At 33.2% G+C, this 24,316-nt stretch overlaps 1 pseudogene across 1 annotated transcript; it reads right to left on the reverse strand.

The window, feature by feature from the left end:
- Positions 1-12,200: 12,200 nt before the first annotated feature.
- Positions 12,201-13,069, reverse strand: LOC306663774 (E2F-associated phosphoprotein-like; annotated as a pseudogene). Its single transcript has one exon. The product of its transcript is annotated as an E2F-associated phosphoprotein-like (transcript).
- Between the last annotated feature and the right edge of the window lie 11,247 nt (positions 13,070-24,316).

Raw genomic sequence — 24,316 nt, forward strand, 5'->3', positions numbered from 1 at the left:
TTTCTTTCCTCGATGTGTCTCTGTCTGGTTTAGGTATCAGAGTAATATTGGCTTCATAGAATGAATTTGGGAGGGTTCCCTCCTCTTCTATTTCATGAAATACTTTGAGAAGTATTGGAATAAGCTCTTCTTTAAAGGTTTTGTAGAACTCTACTGAGAACCCATCTAGTTTAGGACTTTTCTTTTTTGGTAGGCTTTTGATAACCTCTTCTATTTCATTGCTTGAAATTGGTTTTTTAAATTGTGTATTTCCTCCTGGTTCAGTTTACGTAATTCATACGTCTCTAGAAACCTGTTGATGTCCTCAAGATTTTCTATTTTGTTGGAGTAGAGATTTTCAAAATAGCTTCTAATTATGTTTTGGATTTCAAATGTGTCTGTTGTGATATTTCCTTCTTCATTCTGAATTTTAGTAATTTGAGTTTTCTCTCTTTTTCTCTTCGTTAGTGTGGCTAAGGGTTTATCAATTTTGTTTATTTTTTCCAAGAACCAACTATTTATTTTGTCAGTTTTTTCTATTGTATCAATTTTGTTGATTTCAGCTCAGATTTTAACTATTTCTGTCTTCTCCTTCTTTTGCTGTTGCTCTGTTCTTCTTTTTCTGGGACTTTGAGCTGTCATCTTGGGTCATTAATTTGTTGATTTTTTCTTCTTTTATTGAATGCAGTCCACGAAATAAATTTCCCTTTAAGTACTGCTTTCATAGTTCCCAGAGATTTTGATATGATGTTTCTTTGTTCTCCTTTACCTCTAAGAATTTTTTAATTTACTTCCTGATGTCTTCTGTTATCCGTTCATCATATAATAGCATATTATTTAATCTCCAAATTTTGGAGTAGTTTCTGTTTTTTTACTCTGTAATTTATTTCTAATTTCAATCCATTATGATCTGATAGAATACAAGGTGTATCTCTATCTTCTTGTACTTGTTAACATTAGATTTGTGGCATAGAATACGGTCTATTTTAGAGAAGGATCCATGTGCTGCTGAGAAGAAAGTGTATTCACTTTTTGTTGGATGGTATATTCTATAAATGTCCGTTGTCTAAATTATTGATTGTGTTATTGAGAGCTACCCTTTGTCAATTTTTGTTTGGAAGATCTCTCCAGTGGTGAGAGAGGTGTGTTAAAATCACCTAGTATTATTGTGTTGTGGTCTATTTGATTTCTGGCATTGAGAAGAATTTGTTTGACGTACATGGATGAGCCACTGTTTGGGGCATAGTTATTTATGATTGTTACATCTTGCTGTTTTATACTTCCCTTAAGCAATATGAAATGTCCTTCTTTATCCCTTCTGACTAACTTTGGCTTGAAGTCCACATTATCTGAAATGAGGATGGATAATACAGCTTTTTTGCTGTATCCATGTGCATGGTATGTTTTATCCCATCCTTTCACCTTTAGTCTGTGGGAATCTCTTTCTATGATATGAGTCTCTTGCAGGAAGCATATTGTTGGATCTTTCTTTTTAATCCAATTGGTCATTCTATGTCTTTTGATTGATGAGTTCAGGCCATTAACATTCAGGGTTCTTATTGTGATATAATTTGTATTCCCAATCATTTGGCTATTTTTTTTTTTTTACATGACTTGGTTTCTCCTTTATTTGGCTGTCCCTTTAGGGTAGTTTCTCCCTTTGATGATTTGCATCATTGTTTTTCACCTCTTCCTCATGGAATATTTTGCTGAGAATGTTCTGTAATGCCGGCTTTCTTTTTTGTAAATTCTTTTAGCTTTTGTTTGTCATGGAAGGATTTTATTTCGTCATCAAATCTGAAGGTAAGTTTTGCTGGATATAAGATTCTTGGTTGGATCCATTTTCTTTCAGGGCTTGAAAAATGTTGTTCCAGGCCCTTCTAGCTTTTAGTGTCTGGATTGAATAATCTGCTGATATTTGTATTGGTTTCTCCCTGAATGTAAGTTGATTCTTTTCTCTCTCAGCCTTCAAAATTCTGTCTTTATTTTGTATGTTAGGTATTTTCATCATAATGTGCCTTGGTGTGGATCTGTTGTAATTTTGTGTATTAGGGGGGTCCTATAAGCCTCTTGTACTTGATTTTCCATTTCATTCTTCAGATTTGGGAAATTTTCTGATATTATTTCATTGATAGATTGTTCATTCCTTTGGTTTGTTTCTCTAAGCCTTCCTCAATCCCAATAATTCTTAAATTTGGCCTTTTCATAATATCCCATAATTCTTGTAGAATCTGTTCATCCTTTCTTATCATCTTCTCTGTTTGGTCAACTTTGTTTTCAAGACAAATATTTTGTCCTCAATATCTGAGGTTCTGTCTTCCAGGTGTTCTATCCTGGTTATGCTTTTTATGGAGTTTTTAATTTGGTTTATCATTTCCTTTATTTCAAGGATTTCTGTTTGTTTTTCTTTCAATATCTCTCTTTATTGAAATGATCTCTTGCTTCCTGTATTTGCTCTTTTAACTGTCATTTGGTGCGATCATTTAATGCCTGCGTTTGCCCTTTCATCTCATCCTTCAATGCCTGCATTTGCTCTTTCATCTCCTCATTTGCTTCCCTGATTGTTTTAATTATGTACATTCTGAACTCCCTTTCTGACCTTTCTTCTGCCATGCTGTCATTGGATTTTATTGCTATACCATCTAGGTTTGTTTGGGACAGTTTCTTCCCTTGTTTTCTCATATTGCTCAGGTATCTACCCCTCTAGTAGTGAAATTCTGGGCTATTGCAGATTTCCTCTATTGACTAATATTGTCTCTGTAGATTTCCAATAACTCACCCCTTAGCCTTCAGTAGCCTGAAGTCTTGAAGGAACTTGATAATGTGGTGCTCCACTAGGAAGCTAGCCTTCTTGGGGTGGTGGACTTCAGGTGGGGTATATTCCCCGGTGGCTCTGAGTTGCTCTCGAGTCTCTCAATACCTCCTCTTCTTGACTCCTGGGTCTTGTCAAAGGTCTTCTAGCCTCCTGTACGTGTCTCAGGAAGGGAGCTGCCTTTCCAATGATGATGGCCATGCCCTCAGGAATAATTCAAAATGCCTGCACCAGCCTATAAAGAAGTCTCTGGCTAGCTCTGAGATGCAGGTGGGCTGGCTGGTCTGCTGGCTTGCTCCGCAATAGCAACAGCCCTTGGCGTGGTGGTCAGGCGGGGTCGCTCAGTGGTGACGTCTGTGCTTGGCCTTGTGGTTGAGCGGGTTGGCTGCCAGCCACCTAGCTCCGCAAGGCAGGTGGGTTGGGTGCCCCCCTGTTACCTCCGGGGTGCAGGTGACCTGACTCACCCACCAGCTCTCTCTGCAGCTCTCCTTTGATTCTTAACTTGACAAGAGGATTCAAAAGATTTTAAATATACTCATACTTTTTTGCTTACTGAGATGATATTATGGCTCTCTTTCATTCTTTCAACATGTCTTTTTTATATTACCAGATTTTCAAATATTATCTTTGTAATCCAGTCTTATGTCCTTCTGGATCATGACATAGAATTAATTTTAAATATTGTTGGGTTACTTTACATGATATTAAGTATTTCTGTGTCTGTATGAGTTATATTGATCTATCTTTGTCTTTTTCTAAATTTTTTTCCACATTTTAATTATGGCCTAATAAAATTCTTTTCCTTATGTTTTTGAAAGAATTTCTATAGGGCTAGAGAGATAGCTGGTTGGTAGAGTGCTTGCCTTGCAAGCATAACGCCCTGGGTTCAATCCCTAGCACAGCAAAGAAAGAATTTCTGTAGTATGAGTATTATTTCTTTATTGTATATTACAGTATACTAGTAAAATCATTTAGACTGAGAAGATTCTTGGCGGAAAGGTTTAGTATTATATATTCAATTTCTTTACTTATTGGATTATTTTAATATTCTAATACTTCTTATTTCAGTTTTGCTTTTCAAGTATGTAATAGATTTGTCCTTCCTTATTTTGCCATTTATTGAGAAAAATTATTCATAATATCTTTCTTTTTAATATCCATAGAATACATTTTTGTCACCTTTTTCATTTCTGATCCAAGACATCTGTTTTGTCCCTTTTTTCCTTGACCAGTTTTAATATGAGTTATCAATTCTTAGAACTTTTTTCAAAGAGTGAATGTTTATTGTTGTTGATTTTTTTCATAATTGCTTGCTTTTCTTTTTTTGGTGTACTTCAATATATTTATAATTTGCGTTTACATATATATTTTGGTTAGCATAACATACTCTTCTTTGAGGTTGTGATTTAAAGAAATGTTGAAACAAGAATTTTTTGCATCTTAGATGTTTGAAATTAAGTTTAAATTTGTCCCCCTAATATTAAGCATTTCAAATCTGTTAGCCCTCAGCTCAGTGAGTCTACTAGAACTGTGGCATGCTACATATCAAGACCAGTAACATGGAATACAATAGGGACTTTCATTTGCCATGAGCGCCAGATTAAGAACAGTTGCTACACAAATATATAGTAAGATAAGATGTAATATGGGTAAATGAACCTGAGTTTAATGAGAGAAATAAATGTCATAATTGAAGCTGTATTCTTTCTAATTAACTTTGAACTTCCTGTTACTATAGTGATAAGAACTGAGTAGGCAACAATGAGGCAGTGAAGGGTTAAATTGCTTTGGCAAAATTTAGTAATTATAGATATTGATTACTTTAAAACATCATTGAGCTGACAGGATAAGAAAAGCCCACTTGTCTCACTGTTTGGTCCTTTTATTTCTCACAAGATGGATGAGTTAATAAACAGGGAGCAAGCACTCCCATAAATTCAGCATCTGTAATATTTGTCACCTTCGGAATTACTTGGATGAGAGGAACATCCTTTATGTGAATTCACAGGAGAGGATTAGCAGACTTTCCTCAGAATCTGTATTCCACACTGTGATTAATGTTATGTTGATGCTTAAAGAGGCAGCATCATTAGGAGAAAATGAGATGAGAACGAACCGTGTTTCCTGTACAATGCATCCTAACATGCTAAGTGTTTTCATGGGGGTTACTGTTTTGCTCAGTAGCATGGCTTTCTTATTTCTTGTGTCAAGCAACATAATTTAAAAGAGTAAGAAGTTAAACTGCATATTGCACAAATGGGCAAAATTTCTTCAAGTAGGAAGCCTAAATAATTGTCTACAAGTCAGAAAATAGAATTGTGGATATTTTTAATGGTAACAGAAAGGTCACCTGATCAAAACTCCTCACTTAAAAAGGAAGAAACTGAGACTTGGAGGGGAGATATGAGTCCTCCAGGATCAGAGATTTTTCAGTGGCAGAACCTCCTGTTGACTCCATTCAAATCTTACTTAGTAGAACCATAAAGGAAATATCCAACCATTGGATAACATATTTTCTTATTCATTTCACAAAAAATATTATAATTATAAATTTCTAAACTTCACTTATTCTCTGATGATGTACTCTTTTGCACATTTTTTTTTTTTTTTTTTTTTTTGGCATTTGCACATTCACAGAGGGCTGGGGACTCGAACCTGGGTCTCCAGCATGAGAGTCAGGTACTCTACGTGAGGAGCTATACGGCCAGCAGTTGATGTACTCTTTTGTTAAGTAAATAAATGTTCATTCTTCACATTGGGAATTGAAAATTGCCACATGTAGATATATAGAATTCATGAGGGCTTACTGATATAAAACATGAGGTAATTTCATGAAAAATTTGATGGAAAATTTTTAAAAATAATATTCAATTGGCATGAATTTCTTTTTTTAACAATAGAAGAATCAGGATCTCATCCCTATTATTATGCCTACTTAAAGGTGGACTGGTGAAGCAGATAAGCTAAATTTTTTTTCTGTAATATTTGACACATTGTGAAGTTCTTCTTGTTCAACTGATGCATGTCTGGATCCACCTTTTCTAACCAGATGAGTGTGAAACCAGATTTCTGGCCCCAGTGAATGTGTTTTGTTGTCTTGTTTGACTTGTTATTGGCAGAATCTATTCAATAATTAGTAACCATGGTGATAAATGCAAATCATCATTAACAGAATGAAATGTTTAGGATAGTGGATCTGTGAAATGGCAGGAATTTAGTACAGTCTGTTTCACTATTTTGTGATCTGAGGTTTCATTATCCTTCTTTAATGAGAGGCCCAGAGGATAAACATGTTTATTTTAGTATCTGTATAGTTGTAATTTGACTAGTCAAAATTTGTTACAAAAACAATCTCATTTCAGTTATTAGAATGTCTCATTCAATATAAGTGAGAATTCAAATTTTTTGCTTAAAGATAAGTATTTTTCCCATGCCCAGAATTTCTTTCCATTTTATTTGATGCTAGAAATATGCACTAGGGAGATGAATGGCATAGTCTACATTTTTTCTCTACATAATATTCCCTATATCCTTTCTTCAACTGGTGCTTCTGATCCTTCCAGAATCCCACAAAGGAGATCCAGAAAGAAGAGGCATCAGGAAAGGACAGGGAACTTTTTTCCTAAGAAACCAAGGTAGTATGGAGTTTGGTGAGTATTTAACTCTAGAATTTCATGTCCTCTGATTACATTTGTTAATAATGAACATGACTAAAGACAAAAAAAAAAAAAAAAAAAAATTAAAAGGTTGAAAAATATCACTGCAGTTTAAACTGAGACAAAATATTTAAAACATCAAATTTATAGAAAGTTTTCATTGTTGATAAGTAGAGAGAAGTATGCCTCTTAGGAATCCTGCTTGGGTGGCTGAGTGGTATCTAGAAATACAATTTGTGTCTTATATACAAAGAAAGTAATCCTAGATAAAAAGCCATTTTCTAAGGAATTTTATTTTTTTTGGTAATTCTCAATCCTAGAATAACAACTGTAACATGTGCTTGAAATCTCCCTAGCAACATAAATCTATGAAAGTATTTGGAGGTAAAAAAAAGTGTCTCTTTTATTAAATACAGAAGAAAAATCAGTGATTAAATGAAGTAAATGAACTCATGTTAAAGAATAAGAGCTAGAAAGAGCACCTCTATTACTATTGCTGAAGTGAGGAAAGGGCTTCTGTGGGTATATGATCTCGGACTTTTTCTCTGAGGCACATCTGTCCCTGGAACTCCATTTCCTTCCCACTGCCAGAGAGTTGGAGAAGAAGAGGTTGAAGGCAGTGGTTGAAAATTACAGACAGGCAGATTTGGGCTTAACATAAAGGAAAACTTACTCACTAGAGAAGATTGAGAAGAGGCACTTGGGGTCGATCCTCAGTGCTACATGAAAATAAATAAATAAAATAAAGGTAGTGTGTCCATCTACAACTGAAAAAAAATTAAAAAAAAAAAAACAATGAAAAGAGTAGACTTCAATCAAAACAGCTGCTGTTTAGGACATGTGTTCCTTAGAGAAATGACAAACACACAGGGTGTTTTATAAGGAAATGTCTTTAAACACCATATTTGTGTTATATTTGGCACATTAATATTTTATTTCTACTATTAATTTTTTTATAAAAATAACTTGTATCTTATTTTTTTAAATCTTGATTTCAAACTATGTTTTATCTATGAACTTTAGGCATTGGTATGTCAGTAATATCTTTCTATTACATATTAAAATAAACTGATAGCTATAAAATTTTAAATATCCATCTGTTTACCTTCTCTCATACACTGACCCTGAGAAACAGTATTCTAGCTTGGAAAACATGACCATTTAGCTTCCTTCCAGTCACAGGATTTCATGGTTTCCTACATTTTGCATTACATATGCATTTTTATTTGTACATTTTATGTATTCATACTTTCATATTTATGAGCATAATTATGTATGGCATATGTGATATTGGTTATTAATTTTTAGGTCTGAACATGGTTGCCACTGTAACAGTACTTGGTAATAAAAATGTATCTATTTCCTCTCATATATGCTGGTATAAAACTGCTTGGCAGCACTTCACTGCTTTATAAATTAAGCCCAATGGGCATTTCTGTTTTAAGCAATGTCTTCATGTAGTAAGATATATTATAGACCAAGTTTGTTAACCTTTAAGAAAATAAATTTGCCTACCAATAGTTGCACATGTTTTCCATGGCTTACTGAGTCTTCAAAGAAAACAGACTGCCTCTCACCTTTCCAACCCCATCAACACCCTTTCTCACTTCCACAATATGTTACAGATATGCAGGTGTTCTCTGAGTTGTTCTAAACTTCTATATTCTTATCACATGTATTTCCATTCGTTGAGCTACATCTTCCTTCTCCATTTTTTGGTTCAATTTCCACTCATTTCGTAGATATTACAGCCAAGGACTTCTCAGGTTATCTTTTCTAAGTCCTCAAGTTAGCATTGGTTTTTGCTATGAAATAGCAAATCTTGCTGTACTTCCCTTTAGGTATAAGTAACTTAAGCACAATTAATTATTTATTCAGTATCTAACCCTGCCTCTGAGTGTTTCATTGACTTTATTATGGTTTGTGGTTTTATGAACTTAAACATATGTATGGATTTGCATACCACCATCATAATTAAGATACTGAAAATAGTTTTAAGTCCAGAGAACCACTTCCTTTTATTGTTTTTATAATCACATCCCCCAAATCCCTAACTGTTAGCAACAACTGATCTCTCATTGCCACTGTAATTCTATTTCAGAATTCTCTCTAAATGGAATAATACAGTACATAAACTTTTGAGACTAGATTCTTTCACTCAGAATAATGCCTTTCAGATTCATGCATACTCTTGCATACATCAGTTCATTCTTTTTTTTTTTTTTTTTTTTTTTTTTTTTGTACCAGGGATTGAACCCAGAGGTTCTTAACCACTGATCCATATCCCCAGTTCCTTTTATTTTTTATTTTGAGACAGGGTCTTGCTAAGTTGCTTAAGGGTTCACCAGATTGCTAAGGATATTTTTGACCTTGTGATCCTCCTTTCTCAGTCTTTAAAGTCACTGGGATTACAGACATGCACCACCTTCCTTGACTAGTTCATTCTGTTTTTTAATGGTTCAGTAGTATTGCATAGTATGATAGTGTGTAGAACCACAACTTGCTTATGCATTTGCTTATTGAAGACCCATGTGGTTGGTTGTTTCAAGGTTCTGGTGATTGATTATAAAGTTGCCATAAACATTCATGTGCAATACTTTTCTTTTTTCTAGTACATATTTCACCAAATACCCAGAAGTGGGATTCTGGGTCATACACACAATGTGCATTTAACTTTACAAGAAACTGCCAAGTGATTTTCCAGAGTGGCTATTCCACATTGCATTCCTACCAGCAAAGTAGGAAAGGTTTTTCCTTTACAACCTCTCAACCTCTTTGTATCATCAGTATTTTTAAATTTTAATCATTCTAATAATATCTTAATGTTGCTTTCTTTAGCATTTCCTGCTCTGTAATGATGTCAAACATTTTTTCACATGTTTATTTGACAACCATATATCCTATTTAACAAAGTACATGTTAAAGTTTTTCCTTATTAAATTGGGTTGTTTGTGCTCTTATTGTTGAGTTTTGGGGAATTCTTTAGTAAGTTTGATTAAACATCCTTCGATAGATGTATGGTTTACAAATATCACTCTATAGATTTATACTCTTTAAAATTTATTGCATAAATTTAAAACTGTTGTAAACTAAAAAGTTTGTTAATAATTTCAAAATATTGCTCCATCAAAGATAGGATAAGATAATAAAGCAATAAATCTATAATAGATTTACTAAAAGTTCATTCATTATTCATATTTCATTGGTTTTTCTATGATTTTTTCTTTTTCTTTTTTTTTTTTTTGGTCATCCAGGATCTCACCAAAGATCATCATGTTACACTTAGCCATTATTTCTGTATAGGCTTCACTGGCTGTGACAGTTTCTTAGAGGTTTGCTATTTTTGATGACTTTGGAAGTTTTGAGGAATACGTATTTGAAAAAATACCCTATTCTATAGAAATGGTAGAATGGGATGATTGTTTTCTGGGAGGAAGACTATAAAGTGCCACTTTCACCATATTGTAAGGGTACGCATCATCATGGGAGTGATCACATTAACAATGTGCACATCCATATGAACCATCTGACTGAGGTAGTGTTGGTCTTGTTTATCGCATGTAAAGTTATTTTTCCTCTCTTTTCATACTGCGTCTTTTGGAGGAAATATCAACTGTATTCAGCCACAATTAAAGAATGAGTAGATTTTTCTTTACTCCATGAGGGCAGAATAACTACATAAATTGTTTGGAGTTTTATTTTATGTTTTAAATTTTTTTTGTATTTATAGATGGACAGCAAACTTTTATTTTATTTATTTATTTTTATGTGGTGCTAATGATCGAACTAAGTGCCTTGTAAGTGCTAGGCAAGCGCTCTGTCACTGAGCCACCACCCCATCCCCTGAAGTTTTATATTTACATGAAGTATTTGTCTATGCTTATTTATGTATTTATTTATGTAATATATATTTATATCATTGAGAACTCATTGGAATTTATTTTATATCTTGAACTATAGACCAACATTTTTTTTAAAAAAAATCTATATATGACTTGAATTGATTGAGTTTTGACCAGTGGAATTTCTTCCAGTTGACTCCTATGTCCTTTGGTCATATCCCTATCACTGCTCCCTGCTTGATTGCTTTAGCACTTCCTTATTTTGGCACCATGAGATTGTGCATATTCTGTGCCAGTCTGATAATCAAATGTTTCCCTAGAATCTTTTATTCTTTTTGTAGGATAAAGAATTTGAAACTAAGGTCTTTCCTGCTTGTTGTGCTTATTTCTAGTAGAATGCCTTTAAATCTGTGTGTTTCCATTTGACAGAGCAATGAAATACTATTGTGTGTATATACAAATATTTATAATTCTGATGTGCTACCATCTGCCATTATGAAAAGATAAGTGAATTCATCCTTATGTTTCTGACTCTAATCCATTATCACATCGATCACTCTAATCTCACTTGTTTATCTGCCATATTCCACTAAGGAGAGATCAAGCTCCCACCAATTGCCATATACTTATCCAACAGGTCATTTCCATTATACATGTGTGATGGTTTAAGCATTGTTAAATTATTAAAATGAAACTCCATGGGACACAAATCATCTAATGGTTTGCTTATCTGCATAAGGTTCTTATTGGCTACTTTTGTAGAATTTTGTCCCGCCCTCTTCAGTGAAGTTGTCAAATACATTTGTAATCCAATTAGATATTTTTGTCATGGACTGCATTAGATCCTGACTCCCCTTACAATGAAAATTAATTTTTGTTTTTAATTTGTCTTGCAAAGTTCTGTGGTTGTTGACAACTGCAGTGTTAGTATCTTTCATTGTACTGTCATACAAACTACTTTCATTGTTTTAAAACACCCCCCATATTTTGCCCCAAGATTCCTGAAAACCACTGAAACCCTTTCCAGTTTTACCTTTTTCATAATATTATATTAATGGTATTGCATAGTGTATACCATTTCAGACTGGCCTCTTTTTCTTAGCAATATACATTTAAAATTTATTTATGGCTGTGCTTGGTTTGACAGCTCATTTTACATAGTATTTCATTATATAAATGTTCCATGCTTTCATTGTACATGAGGCTATTGAAGGACATCTTGGTTGCTTTAAGTTTTTGGCAATTATGAATACAACATCTATAAACATTTACAAGCTTTTTTTTGTTAACGTAAGATTATTTATCAATCAAGAAAATGCTTATAAGTGCACAATTAATAGAGTATATTTAAGGCTGTAATTAGCCCTGGAAGAGAAACTTGCCAAGTTGTCGTTTAAAGTGTCTGAAATTTTGCATTTCTACCAAAATGAATGAGGATTCTTACCACTCTACATCTTTATTAGCTTTTGGTTTAAAAAAAAAATCTTGGCAAAAGGAGGTAGCAGTTCTAATTGGTGCATATCCATATCTCATTGTCATATATCTGTAATGATAAATGATAGCCCATACCTTAACATCCTTTTTGTCATATTTATATTCCAGTTTAAATTTTTATTATTGTCAATGTACACATTTTTTTTTTTTACTTATAACTCCAGAACATTTTAATTCTAAAGAACCTTAATAAACAAAAACCCCAGTTTCCAAATGTCCATCAAAATGGGAATGAATAATCAATTCCATTAGTACTCACAAGAAAACTAAAGCAAAAAGGTGAGAGGAGATAAAGTTTGATGATATTCTTCAAAATGATAAAATACTGTTTCACAAATAACTCAACATCAATTAATGATATGAATAGACAGAAGGAAAATAACTGTACATATTTGCCTTAAATACAGTATTGGTAATGCATGCCAGCTGAACTGTTTAGGAATGGCTTGCTAAAACATTAAAAAAATGAAAGACTTCATCCTTGTCATAGACTGCCACGTCTGTGGAACATTCAGTGCACATGACTGGGTGATAGATTTCTTCCACTTCTGTCTCTGCCTGCTCTGCAGAATCTTCATGGTTAGACCTCATCTTCTTATAGCCCTGCCTTTTCTTCCTGGTCTCTGAGTTTTTGTATCTTAGAACCTCCTCTTTGTTGACAGAACAATTCATGACAAACATCACTCTATATTGAGTTTTGTAGGATTCATGCCTTTGGCAATCAAGACACAATGTGGTCATGCAAGCTGGGCAATTCAAGACTGCATCACTATTTGGAAGAGGATGTTGTTGACGTGGCCTCTGTAGTCCAAAACCATGATAACCCCTTCTCTGTGCATCAACCCAGGCCTGGTCTCTGTTATCTTTTTCAGGATCATATAGTAATTCATCATTTGTTGGAATCCTATGTTGCTTCTTCTTTTTCTTCTTGGTCACATGTGCTGCTTCGTCTTCATCCTCAGAATCTGAATCAAAAAATATATCATTGTAATACTTTGCTGGAGCTATTCCAACTTTATCATTTCTTGAAGAAGACCCTGTTCCTAGAGAAGATAATTTGTTCTCCATTTTTTTATGGTGGAATTCAATTCAGCTTCCATTTCCTTTTCAAATTCATCTTCACTAGATGACTCACTTTCTCCACTAAGACATTCTCTAATGAGTTTTCATTTTTGGTCAGGAGTTCCATGTAAAAGTACATCTACTTCAGAGCAGCTCAAAGCTGGCTCCTTGTCCCTGGGCTCTTCAACAGCATAGGGGTCCTAGTCATCCTGCAGCTGGTTCATGGCAGCCTAGAGCTGCCTACACCATCCACTGCCTGTCAGCAGCCTCTGTTTACTCCACGGGTCCCTTCCTTAAAGTCTCAATGTACACATTTTTAAGAGTACTTTTGTCATTATTTCTAAGAATTCTTTCTTTAAACCAGGTTATAAAGATTTTCTCTTATGTTTTCTTCTAAATCTTGTGTGGTTGTATGTTTTCAAAATAGATCTGTAAGGCAAGTACCAAAATATTTTCATATAGAGTCTCTGTTGCATATTTTAGTTTTTCTTCTCTTTTTATAAGAACCATTTATCAAAAAGATTGTCCTTTTCCATCAAATTTTCTTGACATTTTATTAAAAATCTAATGGCCATATTTGTGCTTGGGGTCTTTTCTGGAATCCTTATTTCATTCCATCTCTCAATGTGTCTCACCCTTTGCCAATCCCATAGTCTCTTGTGATAAATTTAAAATAGGATTCAATATTGAATAGTTATTGAAGCATTCTTAAAACAATATTGAATGGTTCCTTAAACATTACTTTTTGTTTCTGAGATGGTTTGGTTGCTTAAAATTCTTTTATTTTTACATGTAACTAGTGGAATCAGCTTATCTATGTCTATAAAAGTCCTGAGATATTAGTAGAAATTGTATTAAAGTATAGATTGACATTTAGAATACTGATATAATTGCTATATTGATAATTTTATGCATACAACAAGATTGCTATATTTAGTCTTTCAAGTCTTGAAGGTAGTGCAACTGGACTTCATCTCCAACTTAACCCAATTGCCCTGAAAGCAGAACCTCAGTCAGGGATTATTTGTCTTTTGGAATACGATTTGGAAAAATGATTCCAGGAGAAAAGAACATAAAAATAGGTGGTTAAGTATAGCAATAAACAGAACTGATATAAAAATGTGATTATTGACTTGATTTCCCTCTAGACAATTTACAATCTATCCTTGTAGAGGTTTTCAGGATCTTTATGATACACAGCTTAGGATTGTATGCCCAGGGGTAAGAAGAGAAGCACATATTCAGTATTCTTGCTCTTGTTGGCTGAAGATGGACCTAGGGGCATTAATTTTTCCACATTTCCAGGTTGCATATATATTGTGATGCTACAACTTCAGTCAGATATATCATTCAGGTGTGTCTTGTACCACAGAAGAGGGATCTAGATATATATATATATATATATATATATATATATGAGGCCCAAGGTGAGATCCTGCACATACAACAGCAATCTGAAGCCTATAAAAACTTGTATGAACTATTTGCTGAGGTAGTGATTGGTGTGAAAAGTGGGGAAGATAGATTTTGACATTATGCATAAGAGGTGTGCTCTTCTTGGCCAACACTATCTTCTCAACTCATAAACCTGTTTAGATTCTCTTATATATTGTTCTTTATTTTTATAGTCACAATTCAATTCCTGTTATTATTTCTTGTTTGATTTCTCAACAACCCACACCTATTATATCTACTTTTAGTTTTACCTTTAAGTTCATCTTCCTTAAGAGAAAATTCAAAGACTCATTTGATAGTGAGAGAGACACTTAAGCATTATGAAATATGTGACATTGAAAAAAAATTTGGCTTGGGTTTCACTTTATTTTCTACTACCTCTGTGCTTTGTGATTTTAAGCAAATTTTGAACTTTGAGCAGCATCTACATTGTATGGAAATATTTACCAAAACTAAGGTCATTACAAACATTTCATAAAGCAATGAGTATCAATATTATTTTGAGTTCTTACTGTGGAACACACACTAAAATAAGTGTTTGATATGCATATCACAGTTTCCTCATAAGGTAGAGATATTTGGTGAATATGTAAACAGGCATTGAAATTGAGTCATTACTCAAGTTCACACAGTTAGCAAGTAAAAATGTTAGCAAGTAAAACAGGCATTTTGACTAAGTCCATACTCTTTAAAATCACAATGGTCAATTTCAAACTGAAAAAGTGGTAAGATCTAGGACTGGAATCCACATTTTTTGATTATGTGATATTCTTTTCTAAAGGACATAAGATGGAGATATCACTAGTGCATTGTCCAAATTATACATGATTAAACATAAGTGGCTGTACTGTTACTTCTGTAGCCATTTAATTCTGTTTTCTTATTTAATATATTCTTCGGGTTCCTATCATAAATCACATTCTTTGGCATGTTAATCAAGAAACTATAATTTGACTTTGGCTTTATATTCAGACTTGCCTCAATGACTGCCTTCCCCCAACCCCGCCCACACACTGACACACCTGGAGCTAGACCAATAGAGCTATATACATCCCTTAACGACAGAAATACCTGAGAATTGCATTTTAGGTTCTTTCATCATTGTATGAGCATCATAGAGTGCACTCACACAAGCTTAGATGATGAAGGCCTGACACGGCCTCTGTATGTAATCGAGAAATGCAGTAAAAACAAGATGTAGGAGGCTGCTGCCAGTGTAACATGGCATACTGTTTTACAACAGACTTTTCTAACGTAAGTACAAGTGTGTACTCCAATATAAAGAGTATACTATAATAACCACACCAACCATGAACACAGTCATTTATTACCATAAAATATTATGTGCTTTAAATAATTACATTATACTTTTTATATGACAGGGAATCCAGTAAGTTTGTTTGCACCAGCATCACCACAAACGTGAATAATGAGTTGAACTATGATGTTAGGATGGCTGTGATGTCATTGGGTCACAGAACAATTTCAATGCCTTTATAATTTTAAGGAATCATTGTACCTTAATTAGTCCATTGTTGACAGAAACATTATTATCTGATCTATAACTATTTTCTTATTTTTGTCCCAGAACACGCCAGGCTCTTTCACTGTTCTTGGCATAAGTGCTATTGTATTTTGGGGGAGGTCTGGAATTCCTCATGATCCTTTGGAGAATTGAGTAATGCCTAATGTTCATATAATATTCTTGTGAAATGCTGATTCCTTCAGGGACTCTTCCTGAACCTTCACTTTCATCACCTTGTTTCCATACTCCATCCTCATAGTATATATCATACTGTACTACATTTGCTCACAGGGTCAATTACTCTTTTAGGCAATAAGCATTCAAAGGTCAAAAAGCACATTTTCCATGTACATTTTTCTATGGTGAGGACATTGTATAGGACACATTTAAAAAGCAAAATAAATCATCATGGAATATATGAACCAATAGGGTGATATAATGATGCATAAACTAGTTCAGACAAAATTTGACTCTTTATTTGAAAAATCTCAAATGGGAAAAAAAAAAAGCTAAAGAAATCATACCCCATATTCAACTTATTCTCAGTGCTTTTGTTTCTGACAGAGTTTAAATAAATTAGAAATTTTACAAAATTACTGTGATTACTCATTTTATGATAATAAAACAATAACCATACAGGTTTGTCTTAAACTTGAATACCCAAGGTCTATGAAGGCTTGTGTGAAATCTATTTTTGTCTCAATACACACAAAAAGATATTTTATTGAAATACTGATTTCATGTCTACACTTTAAGTGTTTTGGGGGAAGTACTATATGTACACACATTCACAAATATCCACATTTAATTTCATTATTTCTTTGTTCCTTTAACATATCAGTCATAGTCTCATTTGAAATAAATCAGTGCTACTATCTACAGAAAAAGACTACAGAATTCAAAGGGCAAAATTTAGCATAATTACTTAAATAATGAATTGGTCAAAAGTGAAACCAACCTGGGAGATATCTTCAGCTATTTCTTAGAAATGCAAGACGTATTAGTATGAAATATCATTAAAGTAGCTAACAGGGACCAATGTTAGTAAATATGCTAATTGTGTTTCAATGACTTTAGAAAATAACTACATTTAGCCCTAAAATTGAAAATGAATTAATTTAAAAGACTGCCATCATTAATACAAATATGTAGATCACTATTTCTCTAAACTTTGTGTTAAAATTCTCCATGAAACAGTGGATTAATAATTAAACCTTAATACGTCACCATGGGCATATATACTTTCAGTGCTAAATGAGAGCAGGTACTTTTCCTCTGGTAAGTAGAGTGGTTGCCTATGTGACTGAAACCCTTCTGTAAGGGATCATTGTCTGTCATCACATTTAAGTACATTGTTAAACCTAAAAAATGATATTTCCAGCTCTTTTACAGTTCTGATATCTGAGTGAATTAGTTTGTACTAATCATTAATCCAGTTGCATAAGTTTATATTATTTTATTTCCGTAAGAGTTAAGAATATATATGAAAATGCAAAACTGTGTTGCTAAAGAAGAGATAGGGAATTAATTTTATAACTAATAGTAATGAGTTCTGAAAATTAATATAAATATGATAAAATAAATTACTTCCAAATGTCTTTAGTAATTGTAGTATCACTAAATCTCTTATACAAGTTATAAAAAAGACACAACTAATGTATGCAATATTTACATTTTCAGATAAAATTTCGTTTTAATTCTTTAACAACTTCTTAGAAAATTTATCACTAATAAAATTGAGTTAACAAATTATTGCAATTTCTTCTGCACTTTCATATAAAAGAAACCTGGGACAAGTGCTTGGTCTTGTTAAATTCTTACTTTACTGAGTAATTTTTTCCTTTCAAATGTATAATAAGAAATTATATTACAGAAGTGTAATTTTCACATTTAAATCAGTGATTTAATTTTGAAATTTTTTCCTATTTACTATGTAAAATTCATTCCCCATGTAAAGTAATGTATAAAAATATTTTAACTTGCAATCATTATTAATTCAGAATTAAAATATACTTCTAGTATGATATTCAATTCTTATTTATAATAAGTATTTGGTAATGCACAGATTGTGATCTATTTAATTATAAATTTGGTTTGTTCCACTCATGGATGTTTGATTTGGCAGAGTGAAGTTGTTTCATGTCAGAACTAATAAAAGGTGATTTGGATGATTTCTGAAACATTTATATATTTGCTTAGACAATTGAAAAATCAAACTACATAATAGATTATGCAAATATAGATTATGCACATATAATTATATAAAACTATAGAATTTTTTAATTGATTTTCTAAAATATGAAGTTAAACAAATGAGAATGCATTAGATATGAGGACACATGATTCATGAACATAGTTTTACTAAATAATTGACTCAAAAGTTCAAATTTGTAGATGGAATTGTATAAAAACTTGATATTCAGTAAAACAGATCTTACTAATAATATGGAAGTCCATTTTGGTTGAAAGTGCTTAATTTACTACTGGAAAAATATTCTACTTGTGATTAAACACACAGACATAGGCACACAAACACACACACACACTCCTAATATGTTCCCCTGTATGTGACAGATTACATTTAGAGATTGAAAATAAAGTGACATGTATATTGTTGTAATCATGATGATTCCAGTTTGCCTAAGAATGTCTCTCCTCTATAGAGTTTCACTTTGATTATAAAATAAAGAACTTCAGTTTTGATTACATCTTTGAATATGTCACAAAATTACTGATTCACTGAGGAGAAATTGAAATACATGGTCAGACTGTCAGTGATACTGCTTCTGCCCTTGCCGTTGTCTGTGTACCATGGTTCTTAGGATTCGCTTCTTTAAGCAGGTACTGTTAAATGCAGGAAGTCATTCTACATTCGTCTTCTATCCTCATTAGTGAGTTCTTATTCACTAATAGAAACTGTTATCTCTGATTCCTATTCTGGTGATCAGCAACATTTTACATTAGTAAGACCAGAGGAAGACCTTGTCTTTCTCTAATGCTTTCATTATCAGAGTTGCACCATACTGAAACCAGCTTACATTCCAACTCCTTTTTCACAGAGCTCATTCAGTTTGCATTCAAAAGTGTACATTACTTTTATTAAAATCATATCATTGGTACTGAATGAGGAGTCCTAAATGCTATTCAGAGACCTCTATAAATGATGAACTCATGCCAAGGACTGCAAGCCCTCTTAATTATGAAGACTTTCTCTTTGGGGTCTTTTGGTTTCTCTTCCATTAATTATCCTTGCTCAGATTCCAGAAATTCTAAATAATATTATTTCATTTCACACTTAAAAACTTGGAGTCCTAATTATTTTCTTACAAGCGTAATCCTTGGCTAGAGCCATCTTATCTCACTGTTCAACTAAAATATTCCAGTGGGTATGGGGAAACGGTTTTATCAATCTCCTGTCCTTGCATGACAATGTCCAGCCTACTTCCTGAACACAGAAGGCTTCCCTCATACCTGCTCTAGAATGGATATTCAACTACTATGATTCAAACATATGCCTTAGAGGGGAAAAGAAAGTTTTTCCTTACCCATCATGACTGAGGTTCTATAACAAAAGATAAAAGCATGCGCATTTCTGTAATCTAAATTTTACATGATTTTGAGCACCTTCACCAGGAAATTAAGCACCAAAGAAACTAGGGCCTCTCTGTATTGTCATGCTTATGGTTGATAAAGAAAGGACAGTTATGGAGAAGTGCAGCTGGACAGAGGGAGAGTAATGTAATGGAGTAAAATGAAGAACCATTTCCTCGGGTTCTTCTCTATGTTCCTATGTCTTCAGAGACAAATATGTCCCCGCTCCTTCCCTGTTATTGGGAGAAAACCTCCTGAGTGAGGGTCTTGTGACCTACTTCAGAGAAAAAAAGGAGTGGGGAAAGTGACCTTTCCAGGTTTTCTGACCTGCCTCAGGGGGAAGGGGAAGGGAATGGTGAGAGTAGCTATAGTTTTCTCCTGTTATCTGAAATGTTAATGTGCAATATGTTGGAGTCATGTCCTGTACCTAATCAGACAAATAAATAAAAAGGGGTATTTTAAATATGTCTACAAGAATTATACAGAAGTTTGAAATTTTCTCTTTCTGTCTGAATGTTCAATAATTTAAATCTATGAAATAAACTGACAACAAAGATTAACAGTAAAATCATGGATACTTATTATGTTCAGAAACATGGGAATCATACACAAAGTACACGACTTAAAGAAGGGGCCTGTTGGTTGACACTTAAATTCCATTTTTACCTCCAGACAGAAATGGGGGTTTGGTCCTGTGGGAGGGGCGGAAGTGACAATGTGAGTAATGCAACATTCCACAAAGAATATAAAAGTGTTCTTATTAGCAAGTAAATAATTATAATTTTAAAATTAGCAAAGTTCTGCTTAACTAGAAATCTTTTATTTATTTATCTTTACCTAAATATGAGTGATCACTATGGGTATTTGCATACCTTTGCTTGAAGTTGGTAGTTTTTACCTTGTTTTATAGGTGAGAAATGGCAACACAATAAAACTGGAAAGTACAGCAATATGGCCCCAACAATAATGAGTTTCAAAAGTTTCACAGGTACTTGTGCTGGTAGATGGGGAGACAGTATGAGGTAAAAAATATAAATGTTCTTAGAATTTTTTGCTCCTTCCAGGAAACAAATTAAATCAATCAGGGATTTTCCCGATTGATTAGGGAATATTAGGGAATATCTTTACAATTTACCCATGATAAATTCAAGTTTTATTAAGTAAATATAACACCTTACCTTTTCTAAAATATACTGTTAATTACATTGATTACCTATTTGATATACACTATGGTCAATTCATAACCAAACTACCTTTTAATATGTAGACTAGGAAACAAAATAAATATCATCTAACACAATTATACTTGAGATATGTAGAACAGGTTATAGCATGAACTCATTTTGTTAAATAGATAATTTACATTTTGAATCAATATTATTTCTTTAGTGGTGAGGATGAGGAATGGAACAGGCCAAATTAAATTTTTGAAATAAAATCAGATTATATCTCACAACATCAGACAAGAAGAGATAGATGTGAGAATTTTTTTTTTTTTTTTTTTTTTTTTTTTTTTTGCTACTCTGGCATTTAAACCCAGCCTTGGCCTTTTAAAATGCTAAAACACCAGAGTATTATGTTGACTCAGTTGCTTTTCTGGACTCAGTTGCGTAGAGAGGGTAGAAGTCTTAATGGGAACCTACCAAAGTCATAATTCACAACTCGCTTTCTCAGCAGACTGTCAAGGTGGGAAGCATAGACGTGGAAAACAAGTTTGTCCTGTCATCATCAAAAAAGAAAGTTTTAGATGCTGAACCTGAGGCTTTTGCACCCCACACATTACTTCAAGCAGTTCTGGTGACCTTTTGATCTGTCACAACTAATAACAACTTTTCTTGTTAAATGGTTTGGCCTGGAACTTTTGGAAGAAATGATGTACTAGAACCAAAGATAATAGTGTTCATGTTTTCATCTCAACTTCAAGGGGAGATAGGTCGAAAAGAGTAGATATTTGCTACATCGGAAATGAGTAAACTAAAAAAAAAACATTTAATGCACTTAAATATTTGACAATGTCAAACAGAAAAATTATCATCGGCTTCTTAAGAAGAACTCTTAAGTAAAGCAAGAATACCTCTGTATACTGACCTGCTTTATTTTGATACAGCAGCTTTCAACCACCGATCTCTCGAATCTGTGAGATCTTGTCTTAAATATCCCTCACTGCTCTTAGTGGCCAGTAGTTAAACACTAGGTAAAGTTTATTAACTCCTTCAAAAGAGGATTGGAAACATTTTAGGGCTGCATTGCTTCTGAAGGAGGCAAGATGGAAAAAGGTTGGAGGAAGGTGGTCTGCCTTCATACACATTTCCTAATACACATTCTATTTCCATTAGAGAGAAATAAAGAGTAGACCACATGAATTCACATGAGATTTTCTGTTACATATAGCAAAGTCTTGGTAGTGTTATTCAATATAGGAAAATGTTACTGTAAGAATGGATTAGAAGGATGCTGATTGGAAAACAAATACACTTAGGATGAATAAAGTGTTCTCACCTACACAACATGTTGCTAAACTAAATCCCCTGAGACTGAAGGTTCTCTGAGGTGAACTGGCTTCTTGAGTTATTTCAGATGCTGGCCAGAAAAGCCCAGATCCTGGGTCAAGTTGTCAAAACTACCAGCAACAAAGTTAGATAGCAGTTGGAAACATGTCCACAGGACCAAAAAGTCAAAATCCATTTTTCCCAATGAAAATTAGAGGAAGGAAAACAAATTGTTTACATGGCACCTACATTGCCCACAGATAAGAGGAACAGAATAACAGAATGAAGGAAACTTTGGAAAAGAAAATTCATAAGAAAAAATACTTGTTTCTGAATTGCTTAGGGTTAATATTCTAAAATGTTCATTCACATTGTGGCACCTCCATGGCCCCATGATTTGAGGTTTTGAGTCAAGTTTTCCATGTACATTCAGGCATGTGGAGTAACCTTTTATAATTTGACCCAAAGATGTTAGATGAGGTTAAATGTGTTCTCTCTCTCTCTCTCTCTCTCTCTCTCTCTCTCTCTCTCTCTCTCTCTCTCTCTCTCTCTCTCTCTTTCTCTGTCTCTTTCTCTCTCTCCCTCCTTCTCTTCATTCTCTGGTCCTTGTAATTACCTTCGGAACATCTCAGAATTTTTCTATTTTTAGTGTTGTTCTACCATTCTATAATTATCTTTTATAGAACTAGCACTCATAATTAGCATGCAAACACAAAAATGTAGGACTCATGAAGGTTTCTTTCAGTTCAAATAAGAGTGATCTTCAAGGACTTAGAATAATTTCCTTTTTATTTGGTAACTGTTTACTTTGCAGTTAAATCCTAACTTCAACTATGAGCCAAAGAATCTCTTTCTTCCTTTAAATTGTTTTTCTCAGGTATTTTGTCACAGTGACAGAAATGTCTTTGTATACATTATTATTATAAAATATAAAATTTCAGACTAAATTCATGTAAAGAAAAAATGTGATTTCATCAGAATCTGTTCTGAATCTTCTAAAGATTCAAAGGATGGTAAATTCAGCAAATAGGTTGTGGAAAGTTTTGTATTAATATCCAATATGTATTGAAGGTAATCACTAAAGAGCTTGAATTATCCATAAGGCAACAAAAATAGATATAATAGAAATAACTGAAAATTAAAATTGGAATAAAATAAACTGAAAATTAATCCTAAATTAGTGAATTGATAAGGGTTTAGTTACTTTGTATGTTGAATTTTGACTTGAATTTTAACCCTAAAAATAGTATAATAAAAATTTTAAATTGGATCTTTAAAATATTTCTTATCTATGTAAACAATCTTAAAAATTAGTTTTTTTTTTTTTTTCCTGTTGAGTTGAATGATACTGATCATATAGTTGGAAAATTTTACTATAGTGATCTCATTTTGTCCTGATAATTGTAACTTTAACAGTAATGTTTTTCATGATATTTATAATAGAAGTTAACATAATTATGATTTTTTTAACTTTCCAAAGTAAAAAGACTGATTTTAAAACAATTTTAAATCACTTAAACTTGTCAGTCTTTGTTGTTGTGCACACCTTTATTTGTAATGCAATTAAAAAAAATTATTCTTTTCCCTAAAAGCATTTTGTGTGTTTGTCATTGTATATTTTGCCTGTATATTTGATTTTGTGTATAAAACTAGATCTGTCCAAATTAGATCTGGTTTTACTGCTCTTGTGCTTTCATGACGCTTTGGATGTAATTGGGAAAGAACAGGAATGAGAGAGAGAGAGAGACAGTTTGTGAAAATTGATGCAGATGTCATGTATGCAAGACTTCCAAATGTAGAAAGAAATAAATTGTTGAAAGTTCAGGAAAAAAAATATGATAGACCCTTGCTTGAGTATTCATTAGGGAATACAGAATGTCTGATCTTTGCAAAAGTCAAATGAATGCCAAACCACCTGATTGTACACTGAAAGTGATCTGGTACCCAAGGGAGAAAGGGAGTCTACACAAATTAGGTTCTGTTTCTCACTATTCCATAGAAATCACTTGTGGATATGCAGCAGGACCATTGATCTGAAAGGCTCTGTTGCTTACCTCATTTGGTTTGTTTATTAGAGGCACAGCAAGACTTACTTTCACGGGGAAGCTATGTATGTCCTCCTAGATATTCAGGCCAAACACAACCGTTCTATCAAAGGAAGAAATCCAACTTTCCAGTATCATACTATTTTGATCCTCAGATAATAATTGAAGCACATTCAACAAAGATATATGAAGAATAACTCAAAGCTAATATTTAAAACCTTTAGACTTTGGGCTTCCATACATCAATGAGATAGATGTAAGAGGCCTTTAATATTACCTCTTCATGGAATTTCTGCAAAGGGAGATTATATCCGACTTCACTACTGTTATTGAAGATAATTCCATTTCCATTAAGCTCTCTGGGTT

The sequence above is a fragment of the Sciurus vulgaris genome, assembly GCF_902686455.1.
Source record: "Sciurus vulgaris genome assembly, chromosome: 6".
Taxonomy (NCBI): Eukaryota; Metazoa; Chordata; class Mammalia; order Rodentia; family Sciuridae; genus Sciurus; species Sciurus vulgaris.